Raw genomic sequence first — 18,510 nt, forward strand, 5'->3', positions numbered from 1 at the left:
CCCCCCCCAAACTCTCTGCTTCTTATCCTCTCTCTCCTTCTTTAAGGCACTCCTTAAAACCTATGTCTTTGACTAAGCTTCTAGCCACATGCCCGAATGTCATTTATGTAGCACAATGTCAAATTTTGTTTGATAACTCTCTTGTGAAACACCTTGCATGCTTCAATATGTTAAAGGTGCTTATATAAATGCAAGTTGTTGTTATTGAGGGGTGGGAGGTAGAATCAGACAACAGTGCTAGTGTGAACTGTGCAGGAGAACAGTGGGATTGTGAACTGGATGGAAATGGGGCCAAGTGGAAGAAAAGTGCCTCCATACTATTATGGCAATTGTATAATTTTAGAAGAATTCACCTCTCATATTCAGCATTGGTCAGCACCAATGCACATGCAAAATTTCCATCAAGCAATGAAGTCAAATCCTCTCAGTTTTTTTTTTGCCAGTTACTACCACAGTGCAAGTTATGGGACACTGGATATACCTGCAGCTTAAGTTATGATGGGCTTGTGTCCTGCTGCACTCTCAATGTAACCACATGCCATGGGTCTATATTTGGGTTGTTTTTTTTTTATTCCCCAGCTTTTGTGAGGGGTTATTGCTACGTCGTCAGTCATTATTTTGTCAGTTCTGTGGGTCTGTGGGTCTGCAGCACAAGGCAGGAAGGAAGCTAAATGCACGCCTAAAATACTCAAAGGTAGCAAACTGACAGGATGATGCACAGTTTCAAAATGCCATGCTTACAATGTGTTGGGGAAAAGATTATTTGTCAGATTATTGACTGTGTGTCTATTGTTTCAACGACAGTTGGAGCTAGTCAAAAAAATATTAACTGTACTTAAAAACTCAGTCTCAAGATCCCATAGCATTTAAGGTTATAATGAATAGTGAGACATGCAATAAATTATAATGCAGTCAGGAGATCTATAATAAAGTGTTATCCAAGCATTTATGGCACATGAAATTTAGATGCTTGAAACTAAGTCTGGAGGGAGAAGATCAAAGGTGGAGGCTGACTGATCTGGTAGACGACTGCTTTCCCACACTCAGCATCCTGCCTTTTATACAAGAGCCTGGCGGACACTGTGGGTGTTTTAGTTTTCCCTCATTTCTTTTAGGAACACTTTCTAATTAAAGCAGAGAGCTGCCTGCATAGGCTGAGTATGTGAATGCTTAAAGACATGCCTCCGTGCTCACACACAGACCAGTGAGAGTGGGTGTTAAATTACTCTCACTGATGCTGAAAACCACTGAGGAACTCCAGGAGGACACTGAGTGCTGGATAACGAGGGGGTTTGGGGTAGCTAAATTCAGATTGTTGGGTTACAACTTAAATTCTCTAAAACCTAGCTTTATTACTTTCCATGAATTTATTTTAAGATAGATTTTACATTCATTTGCTTCAAGTATCTGAAGACATAGGCCCAGATTGTCTCATTGTATTGTTGGAGCCCAGATGTGTGACCTATGACATACATCGGGACCCCATGGAAGTCCTGATGAGCAGACCTCTGTGGGAATTGCCCATGAAGTTTGAACTTCTGATGAGCAATTCCCCTGCTCCATGGGACCCTCCGTGAATGTCTCTGACTCTGAGTTAGAGTTGGAGGCTTCGGAAAGTTCTGTGCTATTTACCTGGATAGTTACCCAGGAAATATTAGACAGATTAAGACCAACTCTAAATCCTGGGTAACTCAAAAAGAGGTTCTGAGTCTTGAATGGCTGAACATTAAGTGTTTATTGATAATGCATAACTATGTACGTATGCACACAGTATAGCCCAAGCTATGAGATGAGTCTGCAACTCGCCCTCATCTCAGGTCATATGTCCTTTTGCATCATACTGTGGGTGGTACTGTTTCCCAGTCCCACATTAACCTTTGCTATGCCAGATACCCGTATACTAAACTGACCACAACTCTTGACCATCCGACTACCCCTTAGACACGCTGATCCCCATTTACCCTCCGATCCCACCCAACCCAACTTCATCCCAGCCACTCGACTACACTCTGACCCCCTGACTACCCTCTGACCTGACCCAAACAGATCACCCCTCCAAGCTTTCGACTATAGCCCTCCTGGACCACCCGAGTAACCCCCAACCAGACTTGACCAGCCCCTGACCTGACTACCTCTCCTGAACCAACTCAACTACCCTCTGGCCCACTTACCCACTCACCCACTTATGCACCTTAACCATTTGCCACCCTACGCACTTACCACCTCACCCACCTGTCATTTATCCACCTACCACTTTACCCTCCCTACCCACTGACCCACTTACCCATTTACCTCACCTATTTACCCATCATACCACCCTGCTCATTCACTCATTCACTTATTCACGAACATTCATCCATTCACCCATTCACCCATTCACTAACATTCACACTGGACCTACACAGCAGCTAGTGCTTTAAAAAGGGGGTGTGTCCTGTCTTCCTCATACTCTACAGCGATCCAATGGAGTTCTCTGAGAGACGCTGTGCTCCACATTTCTGGGAAAGCTGGGCTCGGCAGACCTGAAAAGAATTGTGGAGCAGTATCTAGGCATGGAAAATTTCGAGTGGAGCAGCAATCTGACTGCCACTCCTTGGAAGATCTGGGCGATAGATAAATGTACCATAGCGCAAATGAGTGTTAAAAGTTCCTGAGTGCTTTGCAGAGAAAGATAAGTGTCTCTCTTAGCACTTTCTCCTCTGAATTAAGATGATTGTGGGTTCAACTGCCACTGCAGAGACTTGAGCACATAATCTGGGCTAGCGCTCCAATGCAGTGCATTGAGGGAATGCTGCACTGTCTGAGGTGCTGCCTTTCAGATGCTCCCTCAGGCAAATCTGAAAGTTTCTATGGCCCCATTTGAAGAAGAGCAGAGGAGTTCTCTCCGGTGACCTGGACAATATTTATGCTTCAGCCAACATTACTAAAACAGATGGCCTGGTTATTATCACATTGCTGTTTGTGGAACGACATTTTGAGCAAATTGGCTGCTACATTTCCTACATTTCAGTACGTTTTAGAAGTACTACATAGGCTGTAAAGCACTTTAGGATGTCCTGAGATCCTGAAAGGAGCTATAGAAATACGTTTTCTTTTCTTTCTAATGAATATGATCCATCTAAAAGCTCCACACACAGAGTGCTCAGTCAGAATGTTATCCTCACCTATTCAAGACATTTACTGGACCTCAGAAATGGGTGACTGGAAATGTAAAACTGGATGAACAACAGCATCCATATCTAGAATAATTCCATTTGGATTTTCTCCTGGAAAAACCTCGATCTTCTGAACCTCAAATGACTTGGTCACCGGAGTGACAGGGGTCAGTGTGCCCTGGATTGAGAAAGCCTGTCCATTAACTTGCATTGTGTATTCACAGTGTCAAGCCTTACACTCTTATGCTGTAACTTGACTCAGTTATGGGCTCCCTTAGAAGCGGAAGCACTATTTAGGAGTAGCATAAGATGTGAGGTTGATGGAGAAAGTATTGATTTGTCCTTAGATACAGCAGCTACACCAGTGGCATACATTTCCTCTGGGATTTTCAGGGATCATGTGACAGATGTACTAATGCCAGTTTGATTTATACAGCATGCAATTGAGATCATAGACTCAAATATGAAAGACCTTTTTCCTTCAATCTCCTTTAACCCACTGATCACTTTCCTGTTGGACCAGTTAACAAAACTGTAGGGAATATTTGCAGTGGGTTTTAGATTGTTTACAACCTTTTACTGGAAGAAGATCTTACCTGTTTCTACAGAGATCTTCAGCATCATGCCAAATGTCTTGGTCAGCTCATCAATTTGATGTAGTAGTCATGGTTCTGTTTCATCTGAATGGCTGGATAGTGGCAAAACCCCTTTTTCCCTTTTTGGCATCTTCCCTTCCCCAGGCGCCTTTCAAATCTTATTACCACATGCACTGAATTCTGAAGAGATGCCTTCTGAAGGAAACTGGCCTGTGTGTGCCTGTACGTTTGATAAAGAATGAGCAATGAGTCAAACATGGAAGCTGGAGAGACTGTGCAGCAGAGAAAGGGGTGTGTTTCAACAGAGCAAGGTGTCTTGTCGAGGTGCAGGGTGAGATGATCTTTCTCCCAATATTTTGTGCTACAGCGTAAAGTTAGAGAGCTAATTTGTGGTTTGATTCAAGATGTGGTCACAAACTCAGTGAGGCTCTAGGGCCAACGATTGTTAACCACCCTGTAAATAAAGTGGAAACCTGTGGGTACTAAACTTATACTATATCAATAAAGAAAATTAGAAGAGGCCCTTTTCAAATTAAATTTGAGTTTTGGCCCATTCTTATAACTAGTTTGGCAAAATTTGGTCAACTCAGATTTTTAGAGCCTTTCATGACCTTGCTAGACTTCCCAAAGTGCTTTATGGCTTAGTAATTAGTTTTGAAGCAGTCATTATTGCAATATAGAGGAATGGCAGCCAATAAATGCACAGCAAGATCCCACAAAGAGCAACATCATAAAATCTGGATAATGGCCTAAATTTATGCCCCTCACTCATCTTGGGGGCAGGCTGGCAGGCAGGCAAGGTGGGGGATGGGGGGGGGGAGGGAGCTGGTGATGTAGTGAAATGGTGTGGCATGCTCGGGTGCCATGCTTGTTGCACCTCAGCTGCAATTTTACCAGTTAGTGGCCACATAAGGGCCTCATCACACAGTCAATGGTATTTTACTAGCTCCCGGTGGCACTGCTGGGGCTGAAGAGCAGGCAGTTAACAATTAGATGACCATTAAATCTGGTTGTGCCTTCCCACCACACCAGAGGTAGGCTTGTCGCTGGCTTTTCAGCTGGGGAGTGAGGCCACCATCTCCACGAAAAATTCTGACCAATGTGTTTCCGTGATCTTCGTTGTGCATTAAGTATTGGATGGGGCATTCGAGAGAACCCTGGTTTGAAGGAGTGTCATGGAATCATTTACATCCACCTGAGAGGCAGAAAAGGCCACAACATCTTATCTGAAAGGTGGCACCTCTGACAGTGCAGCACTCTCTCAGTACTGCAGTGGAGTGCCTGCTGAGATTTTGTGCTCAAGTCTCTGGGGTTAAATTTGAACTCCTGACCTTCTGACTCAGGGGTGAGAGAGTTATCAGTGAGCCAAGGCTGGCAGTAAACCTTAGGTAAGTTAATGTGTGCACTGAAATCAACATAACAGCCTGTCAATTAGTAGTAAACTTCTGACAGTGTTGCTACCTATAATACAATCAGACCCTGTCTAATACACTAATATTGTAGTATTGCATCTGGAGTGTGGAGGAGGAGTTGGAGAGCCACTTGCTAGCATGGTGACCATTTTGTTCTAACTGTAATTGGGCGGAACTCAAAATGCTGGCTACATTTCTCTCTGATATCGGAATCGATGTTGCTGGTGGAGGTTTGTGAAGTGAGTCATCTGAGACTGCCCTGCAATGGAAACAAGTCCCATGCAGGCACTATGATGTACTGCAGAGCTGCTTCGATCAACAAGCTGTGTGTAACATTATTTCTCCTTCCTTCACTCCCTTGGCTGTAACTAGACGTGAAGCCTAAGTTCCTTTGCATATTTATGGCACTGATCTACATCTATGTTCACTTAAGATTCTCCTGTCCCTTGAGGCCTGAAGGTCAGACAAAAATATGTCCAATTTCCCATCCATCCTCCTGCTAGTTTCCCATGCTTGTAAGAGGCACAGTTTATTTACCTTTTGCAGACAGAGCACTAGCACTGCAAGAAGCTCTTTCCAGAGACAAACACTTACATTGATATTTCCATGAGAGGCAGAGTTGCCAACTCTGGTTGGATGTATTCCAGGAGATTTCATTGTATGATCTCCCTCCAACCGCCCCCTGTACAGTCAGCCTTTTTTCCCATTATAACTAATAAAGTAGATATTCAAAGGAGGATGAATAAAACTCTGTGGGTTGAACTCATTGTCGGTGGCAGTGATCCCAATGGTGGCTGGAAAGCCGGGGGTATCCCCACTTCTGCCATTGCTGGGAGCCTCAACATGGTCAGGCAATTAACTTTCTGGTATTAGGGCTCCTGGCCCTTTAAGGGCAGCGATCCTCCTTCCAAGATCTGCCGGCCAATCAGAGAACCAGTAGCTTTTCTGTCCCAGCAGCGCCACTGGGAGCAGTGACCATGGCTGGGACTGCAACCAGTCAAGAGCAGCCATAATTGAGGAGGCTCCAGATCCCAGGTGAGTAGTGTTGGGCTTGCCGGGGCCAGTCAGTCAGGCCCTGGAAAGGGCTGGGGGATGGAGGCTGGTGAGGGTAGGGAGGGGTGATTCCACATGGTAACCCTTGCCACCAGTGGGACCCTCCGTGAACCACAGGGTGCCCGATCAGGATGAATCCCCAACCCCCAGAGCATGCAGGGAGGCCGCAAGCTTTTACTGGGCAGTCTTCCAACTGGGGAGATGGTAATGTTGCTGGACTGGTAATTCAGAGACCCAGGCTAATGCTTTGGGGGCATATGTTCAAATCCCACCATGGCAGCTGGTGGAATTTGAATTCAGTTCATAAAATCTGGAATATATAGTTAGTCTCAGTAGTTGTAATTTTAATAAACTATCAACAATTGTCACAAAAACCCATCTGGTTCACAATGTCCTTTAGGGAAGGAAATCTGCAATCCTTAATTGGTCGGCCTACATATGACTCCAGACTCACAGCAATGCGGTTGACTTATAACTGCCCTCTGAAATGGCCTAGCAAGCCACTCAGTTCAAGGGCAATTAGGGATGGGTAACAAATGCTGGCCTAGCCAGTGATGCCCACATTCCACGAAAGAATAAAGTAAAAAAAATGGCAGAGGAGCCCTCAAATTCTATGGTTTCTCTGCCTCCCAATCTGTTCCTGCAGACTGGATTAAATAAATTCTGCCTGATATTTTTCAACACCCCAATGACTTTTCTCCCTGGGTTGCTCACAGTGACATCCAGAAGATTAATCTTTAATGCTGGAGGGTTGGAAACCCCAATGAGACTCATGGCCTTGAATAATTGATTTTAACATTTGGTTGTGAAATGATCAAATCTATTTTGTATCCCGGTACTGAAAAGGGAGGCCAGATTTTGGTAACGATGAGGCTAATGGTGCTCAAAGTTATTCAGGCGCAAGTGCAATGCCAGCTTTGGGCGAGGGGCAGATGTACGGTGAAATCAAAAATCCCAGTGTTACTATCTAAGTTACAGTGCTCCACCATTAGCAAGGGGCATCTCACCATGCCTTACCTTTGAAATCCATCAAATAGCATGAAGTTACTGTCTTTGCACAGTAGATAGAAACCAAACTAGCCACAGAGAGTTAGGTCCTGTGCATTTCAATCCAAATATCTTTTTACTGATGCAATAAAATGTTAAATACTGTCAATTAACCTTCCTGGAATCATTAATGAATTATTACAGGCATAGAGTCTCATTTTCAGAATTTAGTTGCGGTTGCAGATTCTGAAAGTCTTAAACTTAAAAATTAAATTTTTTTTAACCTTATATTTCTATCTCTTATTTCTTTCCTCCCCAACCTTTCTTTCCCTCTCTTTATTTCTCTTTATATACTTGATTTAACATTGAGTTTACCCACACTATTTTACACTTCCTTCTCAGTCCTTACACTATTTATATCATAGTAATTCAGTCAGATTGGTTTTGGAGATACACAGTTGCTTGCTCTGTTCACTCAAATCCCAGATACCCAGTTCCCCTCACGGCTTTGTTACATATGAACGTACAAAATAGGAGCAGAATTAGGCCATTCTGCCCCTCGCGCCTGCTTTGCCATTCAACAAAATCATGGCTGATCTGTTTGTGTTTTGAATTCCATTCCCATCTACCCCCGGTAACCTTTGAATTCCTTGCCTTACATGACTCTATCTACCTCTGCCTTGAAAATATTCAATGACCCTGCCTCCACCACCTTTTGAGGCAGAGAGTTTTAAAGTTGTACAACCCTCTGAGAGAAAAAATTTCTCCTCATCTCTGTCCCAAAAGGGCAACCCCTAATTTTATAACAGTGGCCCCTAGTTCTGGACTCACCCACAAGAGAAAACACCCTTTCCAAGTCCACCTTGTCAATACCCTTCAGGGTCTTATATACTTCAATCAAGTCACCCCTCACTCTTCTAAACTCCAGTGGAAACAAGCCCAGTCTGTCTAACTATTCCTCATAAGACAACTCGCTCATTCCAGGTTTCAATCTAGTAAACCTCTTCTGAATTGCCTCCAACACATTTACATCCTTCCTTCAATCAAGAGGCCAAAACTGCACATAATATTTGAGATGTGGACTCACCAATGCCCTGTACAACTGAAACATAACAGCCTTACTTTTATGTTCAATTCCTCTTGTAATAAAGGATAGCATTCTATTAGTCTTCTTAATCACTTGCTGTACCTGCGTATTAACTTTTTGTGACTCATGCACTAGAACAATTAGATCCTTTTACAGCTCAGAATTCTACAGTCATTCTCCATTTAAGTAATACTCCATTTTTTTATTCTTCCTGCCAAAGTGAACAACTTCACATTTTCCCACATTAAATTCTATCTGCCATAGTTTTTGCCTACCTACTCAACCTATCTATATCCTTCTGCAACCTCCTTACGTCCTCTTCACAACATACTTTCCTACCTATCTTTGTGTCATTTGCAAATTTAGCTACCGTGCCTTCACTCTGCTCATCTGAGCCATTGATATAAATTGTAAAAAGTTGAGGGCCCAGCACAGACCCCTGTGGAACTCCAATCATCACATTCTGCTAATCAGAAAAAGACCCATTATGCATACTCTCTGGTTTCTGCCAACCAGCCAATCTTCTATCCATGCTAATATGTTACCCCCTACACCATGCACTTTTATTTTCCGCAATAACCTTTGATCTGGCACCTTATCAAATGCCTTCTGGAAATCCAAGTACTGCACGTCTACAAGCTCTCCTTTATCTTCAGGGCATGTTACTCCTTCAAAGAACTCCAATAAATTGGTTAAACATGATTTCTCTTACACAAAACCATGCTGACTCTTCCCGATTACTTTGAGTTTCTCTAAGTTATCAGCGAAAACCTCCTTAATGATCAATTCTAACAGCTGCAGTGAGTAACTCACCTGCTGACTACCCAAAACTTGTCCACCTTCTACCAGGCACAAGTCAGAGTGTGATGGAATATTCTCCATTTGCCTGGATGAATGTGAATGTGGGTGCAACTCTAACAACACTCAAGAAACTTGACACCATCCAGTACAAAGCAGCCCACTTGATTGGCACCCCATCCATAAACATTCACTCCTTCCAACACCAGCGAACAGTGGCAGCAGTGTGTACCATCTACAAGGTGCACTGCAGAAACTCACCAAGACTCCTTAGACAGCATTTTCCAAACCCATGACCACTGCCATCTGGAAGGAGAATGGCAACAGATACATCGGAGCACCACCACCTGGAAATTCCCCTCCAAGCCACTCACCATCCTGACTTGGAACTATATCACCGCTCCCTCACTGTCGTTGGGTCAAAATCTTGGAACTCCCTCCCCAACAGCACTGTGGGCGTACCTACACCATGGACTGCAGCGATTCAAGAAGACAGCTCACCACCTTCTCAAGGGCAATTAGGGATGGGCAATAAATGCTGGCCCAGCCAGTGACAACCACATCCTGTAAATGAATAATAAAAACCTTCCCCACAACACCAAGCTAACCGGCCTATAGCTCTCACCTTCAGCAGCTTACCATGTGAAAATGGTAAGGACCTAAATGTGCAAGGGCCGTGCTACAGCAAAATTTGATCTGATACTTGTACAAAGGATGTCCAAATCAAACTGACTTAGACACAACGTGGTCTCTGTGGTGAACCTTCATTCTCATTGTTCAGTGGTCATCTGAAACCGGAACATGCGTGTCCCCCACAGGCCCTTGCACCACACTTAACACTTAGTCCAGTTGACTTGGCTTTGACTGCGTAGGTTTTGGCTGGGTTAGAATGTGAGATTGTTCAGCTGCATGATTCCCATTACAAGAATTTTGGAAGGTTATGTGCTTATACAATGAGTTTGGAAGACTGAAGCTTTAATGAGCCTGAGTCACAGCCTTTGACCTCCCAATTTGTTTGACACAAAGGAGTGAAAAACCCGGCTGTCAAGTCTGATGAGGTCACAGATTGTTCTGTCCTGACACTCCAAGGGATCTTGACTTGCACTCATGAAGCTGGAATGCTAAGCAGTATAATAGTTGATTTTTGATGTCTATATTGTATTCCCAGTCGCAACACTCCTAGCATAGCAATAAACTCTACTGTTAGATACTGCTCGTGTCCTTGGCACAGAGGGTGAAGTAGAAAGGTAAAATTATTTACTAATTCCATTAATGTAGGCTAACAGAACTGAAAATAAATTATTTTCCAAGGACATATGTGACGCTAATGACAGAGGCATTGTAATAATATTCACTGGTATTGGAGCAATTTTGGATTCTTTTAATAACACAAGCTACAGACACAATCTTAACAAATCAATTTGTGTAATCGCACAGGGGCTACAAAAATCCTTGGATAATAAAATTGACACTTTCCTCAATATTCCCACTTTCCTGGATCACACTGAAAATGTTCCTCATTAGTCCCCCAAATGCCAGTTCACACTGACAATGTTCCTCAATACTCACACACCCAATGTTCAAACTGACACTGTTCCTCAATTCTCTCCCACACGCCAGTTCACACTGACACTTTTCCTCAATACTCACCACCCATTGTTCGCCCTGACACTGAACGCATACTCCCACACCCCGCAGTTCATACTGACACTGTCCCTCAATACTCCCCACCCACTGTTCACACTGACAATCTTCCTCAATACTCCCACAACCCACAGTTCACACTAGCACTGTTCCTCAATACTCCCCACCCTCTGTTCACACTTGCACGGACCCCCATACACCCCCAACCAGAGTTAACACTGACATTATTCCTCAATACTCCCCAACACCCTGTTCACACTGACAGTGTTCCTCAATACTTCCCACACCACCGTTCACACTAACCCTGTTCCTCAATACTCCCCGCCCCACCGTTCACACTGACAATGTTCCTCAATACGCCCCAACCCTCCGGTTTACACTGACACTGTTCCTCAATAATCCACCACCACCTCCCGTTCACACTGACTCTGATCCTCAATACACCCCCAACCCCCCGCCGTTCACACTGACACTGTTCCTCAATACTCCCTAACCCCCGGTCCACACTGACACTGTTCCTCAATACTCCCCACCCTCCAGATTACACTGACACTATTCCTCAATACTCCCCCAACCCCTTCACACTGACACTGTTCCTCAATAAACTTCCCGCCGTTCACGCTGAAACTGTTCCTCAATACTCCCCACCCACAGTTGACACTGACACTGTTCCTCAATACTCTCCCACCCTCCCGTTCACACTGACACTGTTCCTCAATACTCCCCAACCCCCATTCACACGAACACTGTTCCTCAATAGTCCCCCACCCCCTGTTTCACACTGACACTGTTCCTCAATACTCCCCAACTCCCATTCACACAGACACAGTTCCTCAATATGCCGCACCTCTCGGTTCACATTGATACTGTTCCTCAATACTCCCCAAACCCTATTCACACTGAGACTGTGCCTCAATACTCGCCCAAACCCTGGGTTCACACTGACACTGTTCCTCAATATGCCGCACCTCTTGGTTCACATTGATACTGTTCCTCAATACTCCCCAAACCCTATTCACACTGAGACTGTGCCTCAATACTCGCCCAAACCCCGGATTCACACTGACACTGTTCCTCAATACTCCCCAACTCCCATTCACATTGACACTGTTCGTCAATACTCCCCACCTCCCCGGTTCACACTGACACTGTTCCTCAACACTCCCCAACGCCCCTTTCAGTCTGACACAGTTCCTCAATACTCCACAACCCCCGTTCACACTGACACTGTTCGTCAATACTCCCCACCCCCCTGTTCATACCGACCCTGTTCCTCAATGCTCCTCCAACTCTGTTCACACTGACACTGTTCCTCAATACTCCCTTATCCCAGTTCATACTGACACTGTTCCTCATTACTCCCCAACCCTCATTCACACTGATCCTGTTCCTCAATGCTCCCCCAACCACCGTTCACACTGATATTGTTCCTCAATACTCTCTTGTCCCCAGTTCACACTGACACCATTGCTCAATACTCCCCAAACCCCCATTCATTCTGATACTGTTCCTCAATACACCCCATCCCCTGTTCAATCTGACACTGTTCCTCAATAATCACCCACCCACTGTCCACACTGACATTGACCCCCATACTCTCCCAACCAGAGTTAACTCTGACACTGTTCCTCAGTACTCCCTCACTATGCCCGTTCACATTGACACTGTTCCTCAATACTCCCCCACCCTCCAGTTCACACTGACACTGTTCCTCAGTACTCCCCACACCTCAGTTCACACTGACCCTGTTCCTCAATATTCCCCACCCCTCAGTAAATACTGCCTGTACCTCAATACACCCCACACCTCAGTTCACACTGATACTGGTCCTCAATATTCCCCAAACCCCATTCACACTGACACTGTTCCTCAATACTCCCTCAACTGCCCGGTTCACACTGACACTGCTCTTAAATACTCCCCTCCCCCCCTACACATTGACACTATTCCTTATTACTCCCCACCTTCCCGGTTCACACTGACCCTGTTCCTCAATGCGCCCCAACCCCCATTCACACTGACACTGTTCCTCAACACTTCCCAACTCCCCATTCAGTCTGACACTGTGCCTCAATACTCCCCCGACTCCCATTCACACTGACAATGTTCCTCAATACATCCCACCTCTGGTTCAAAATTACACTATTCCTCAATGCTCCCCCACCACCCCCGTTCACACTGACTCTGTTCCTCAAAACTCCACAACCCCCGTTCACACTGACACTGTTCCTCAATACTCCCCACCCCCCTGTTCATACTGACCCTGTTCCTCAATGCTCCCCCAACCTCTGTTCACACTGACACTGTTCCTCAATACTCCCTTATCCCAGTTCATACTGACACTGTTCCTCATTACTCCCCAACCCCCATTCACACTGATCCTGTTCCTCAATGCTCCCCTAATCTCCGTTCACACTGATACTGTTCGTTAATACTCAATTGTCCCCAATTCACACTGACACCATTGCTCAATACTCCCCAAACCCCATTCATTCTGATACTGTTCCTCAATACGCTCCATCCCCTGTTCAATCTGACACTGTTCCTCAATCATCACCCACCCACTGTCCACACTGACACTGACCCCTTTCCCCCAACCAGAGTTAACACTGACACTGTTCCTCAATACGCCCCCACCACCCTCGTTCACACTGACTCTGTTCCTCAATACTCCCTCAACCACCCTGTTCACACTGACACTGATCCTCAATACTCACCCACCCACTGTCCAGACTGACACTGACTCCCATACTCCCCAAACCAGAGTGAACATTGACACTGTTCCTCTATACTCCCCCACCGTCCAGTTCACAATGACACTGTTCCTCAATACTCCTCACGTACCGTTCATACTGACACTGTTCCTCAATGCGCCTCCACCATTGCTGATCACACTGACTCTGTTCATCAATACTCCCCCAACCCCCCCGTTCACACTGACACAGTTCCTCAATAGTCCTCACCCCCCAGTTCACACTGACACTGTTCCTCAATACTCCCCAACCCTCGGTTCACACTGACACTCTTCCTCAATACTGACCAAACCCCAGTTCAGACTGGCACAGTTCGTCAATACTCCCAAACACCCCTGTTCACACAGACACTGTTCCTCAATACTCCCCACCCCCATTCACACTAACACTGTTCCTCAATAGTCCCCCACCCCCTGGTTCACACTGACACTGTTCCTCAATACTCCCCAACCGCCATTCACACTGACACTGTTCATCAATACTCCCCACCCCTGTTCACACTGACACTGTTCCAAAATACTCCCTTGACCCCAGTTCACACTGACCCTGCTCCGCAATACTCCCCAAGTCCCCATTCAGTCTGACACTGTTCCTCAATACTGCCTCACCCCTCGGTTCACACTGACATGGTTCCTCAACACTCTGCTATCCCCTATTCACTCTTATACTCTTACTCAACACTCCACCACCCCCACGTTCACGCTGAAACTGTTCCTCAGTACTCCCCACTGCCCCGTTCACACTGACACTGTTCTCTAATACTCCACCGACCCCTGTTCACACTGAGATTGTTTCTCAATACTCCCCTAACACCTGTTCACATTGACACTGTTCCTCAATACTCCCCAACTCCCCATTTAGTCTGACACTGTTCCTCAATACTCACCACCCCTTCTTCATGCTGACACCATTGCTCAGTACTCCGCAACCACCCATTCATTCTGATACTGTTCCTCAATACGCCCCATACCCTGTTCAAACTGACACTGTTTCTCAACACTCACCACCCACTGTTCACACTGACACTATTCCTCAATACTCCCCACTTCCCTGGTTCACACTGACACTGTTCCTCAATATTCCCCCACCCCCGGTTCAAAATGATCCAGTTCCTCAATACTTCCCAACCCCCATTCGCACTGACACTGTTCTTCAACACTCCCCAACAACCCATTCAGTCTGACACTGTTGCTCAATACTCCTCCACCTCCCGTTCACAGTGACACGGTTCCTCAGTACTCCCCACCTCTGATTCAAAATGACACTATTCCTCAATACTCCCCAACCCCCAGTCCACACTGAAACTGTTCCTCAATACTCCCCACACCGCAGTTCAGACTGAGCATGTTCCTCAATACGCCCCACCCCTCGATTCACACTGATACTGGTCATCATTACTCCACAAACCCCATTCACACTGACACAGTTCCTCAATACCCCCCCAACACGCCTGTTCACACTGACACTGTTCCACAATTCTCCCTAAACACCCGGTTCACATTGGCACTGTTCCTAAATACCCTCCTCCCCCCATGAACATTGACACTATTCCTCAATACTCCCCACTTCCCCGGTTCACACTGACACTGTTCCTCAATAATTCCCAACACCCATTCACACTGACACTGTTCCTCAACACTCCCCAACTCCCCATTCAGTGTGACACCGTTCCTCAATACTCCCCCACCTCCTGTTCACACTCACACTGTTCCTCAATACTCCCCACCTCCGGTTCAAAATGACACTGTTCCTCAATGCTCCCCCTCCGTGTCTGTTCACACTGATTCTGTTCCTCAATACTCCCCAACCCACTGGTTCACACTGACACTGTACCCAATACTACTCACCCCCGCAGTTCACGCTGACAATGTTCCTCAACACTCCCCACCTCCCAGTTCACTCTGACACTGTTCCTCAATACACCCCAACCCTCGGTTCACACTGACATTCTTCTTCAATACTGACCAAACCCCAGTTCAGACTGGCACAGTTCGTCAATACTCCCTAACACCCCTGTTCACACAGACACTGTTCCTCAATATTCCCCAACTCCTCATTCGCATGGACACTGTTTCTCAATACTCCCCCACCCCCCGTTCATACTGACACTGTTCCTCAATACTCCCCAACCCCCATTCACACTGACACTGTTCCACAATACTCCCTTGACCCCAGTTCACACTGACCCTGCTCCGCAATACTCCTCAAGTCCCCATTCAGTCTGACACTTTACCTCAATTCTGCCTCACCCGTCGGTTCACACTGACATGGTTCCTCAATACTCTGCCATCCCCCATTCACTCTTATACTCTTACTCAACACTCCACCACCCCCACGTTCACGCTGAAACTGTTCCTCAGTACTCCCCCACTGCCCCGTTCACACTGACACTGTTCTTTAATATTCCACCTACCCCTGTTCACACTGAGATTGTTTCTCAATACTCCCCTAACCCCTGTTCACACTGACACTGTTCGTCAATACTCCTCAACTCCTCATTCAGTCTGATACTGTTCCTCATTACTCCGCAACCCCGTTCACATTGACACTGTTCCTCAATACTCCCCAACTCCCCATTTAGTCTGACACTGTTCCTCAATACTCACCACCCCTTGTTCATGCTGACACCATTGCTCAATACTCCGCAACCACCCATTCATTCTGATACTGTTCCTCAATACGCCCCATACCCTGTTCAAACTGACACTGTTCCTCAACACTCACCCACCCACTGTCCACACTGACACTATTCCTCAATACTCCCCACTTCCCCGGTTCACACTGACACTGTTCCTCAATACTCCCCCACCCACTGTACACACTAACACTGTTCCTCAACACTCCCCAACTCCCCATTCACTCTGACACTCTTCCTCAATACTCCCCACCCCTTTGTGCATACGGACACTGTTCCTCAATACTCCCCCAACCCCCGTTCACACTGACCATGTTCTTCAATTCTCTCTCAACCCCGCTCCACACTGGCTCTGTTCCTCAAAACTCCCCAAACCCCTGGTTCACACTGACAGAGCTCCCCAATAATCCTCACTCCCCAGTTCACACCGACACTGTTCCTCAATACTCCCCAACCCCCAGTTCACACTGACACTGATCCCCAATACTCCTCAAACCGCGGTTCACACTGACACTGTTCTCAATACTGACCAAACCCCAGTTCACACTGACACTCTTCCTCAATTTGGACCAACCCCCAGTTCACATCGACACTGTTCCTCAATACTCCCCAACCCTCAGTTCACACTGACACTGTTCCTCAACACTCCCCAACCCTCAGTTCACACTGACACTGATCCATCAATACTCCCCAAACCCCGGTTCACACTGACACTCTTCCTCAATACTGACCATACACCAGTTCACACTGACATTGTTCCTCAATACTCCCCTACCCCGCTATTCACACTGACACTGTTCCTCAATATTCCCCAACTCCCCATTCACACGGACACTGTTCGTCAGGAGTCCCCCACCCCCTGGTTCATACTGATACTGTTCCTGAATACTCCCCGACCCTCAGTTCACACTGACACTGATCCCCAATATTCCTCAAACCGCGGTTCAGCGTGACACTCTTCTCAATACTGACCAACCCCCAGTTCACACTGACACTCTTCCTCAATACGGACCAACCCCCAGTTCACACTGACGCTATTCCTCAATTCGGACCAACCCCCAGTTCACATCGACACTGTTCCTCAATACTCCCCAACCCTCAGTTCACACTGACACTGTTCCTCAATACTCCCCAACCCCCAGTTCACACTGACACTGTTCCTCAACACTCCCCAACCCCCAGTTCACACTGACACTGATCCGTCAATACTCCCCAAACCCCGGTTCACACTGACACTCTTCCTCAATACTGACCATACACCAGTTCACACTGACACTGTTCCTCAATACTCCCCTACCCCGCTATTCACACTGACACTGTTCCTCAATATTCCCCAACTCCCCATTCACACGGACACTGTTCGCCAGGAGTCCCCCACCCCCTGGTTCATACTGACACTGTTCCTCAATACTCCCCAACCCCCAGTTCACACTGACACTGATCCCCAATATTCCTCAAACCGCGGTTCAGCGTGACACTCTTCTCAATACTGACCAACCCCCAGTTCACATCGACACTCTTCCTCAATACGGACCAACCCCCAGTTCACACTGACACTATTCCTCAATTCGGACCAACCCCCAGTTCACATCGACACTGTTCCTCAATACTCCCCAACCCCCAGTTCACACTGACACTGATCCGTCAATACTCCCCAAACCCCGGTTCACAATGACACTCTTCCTCAATACTGACCATACACCAGTTCACACTGACACTGTTCCTCAGTACTCCCCTACCCCGCTATTCACACTGACACTGTTCCTCAATATTCCCCAACTTCCCATTCACACGGACACTGTTCTTCAGGAGTCCTCCACCCCCTGGTTCATACTGACACTGTTCCTCAATACTCCCCTCCCCCCTGTTCATACTGACCCTGTTCTTCAATGCTCCCCCAACCTCCGTCACACAGACACTGGTCCTCAATACACCCTTGTCCCCAATTCATACTGACACTGTTACAATACTATCTAACTCCCGATTCAGCCTGACACTATTCCTCAATACTCTCCTCCCCCCATTCAGACTGACACTGTTCCTCAATACTCTCTTGTCAATACTCCCCAACACCCCATACATTCTGACACCTTTCCTCAAAACGCCCCATCCCCTGTTCAAATTGACACTGTTCCTCAATACTCACCCACCCACTGTACAGACTGACACTGATTCCCATACTCCCCCAACCAGAGTAAACTTTGACACTGTTCCTCGATACTCCCCACGTACCGTTCACACTGACACTCTTCCTCAATACTGACCAAACCCCAGTTCAAACTGGCACAGTTCGTCAATACCCCCCAACACCCCTGTTCACACAGACACTGTTCCTCAATATTCCCCAACTCCTCATTCGCATTGACACTGTTACACAATACTCCCCCAAC

The sequence above is a fragment of the Carcharodon carcharias genome, chromosome 3, assembly GCF_017639515.1.
Source record: "Carcharodon carcharias isolate sCarCar2 chromosome 3, sCarCar2.pri, whole genome shotgun sequence".
NCBI lineage: Eukaryota > Metazoa > Chordata > Chondrichthyes > Lamniformes > Lamnidae > Carcharodon > Carcharodon carcharias.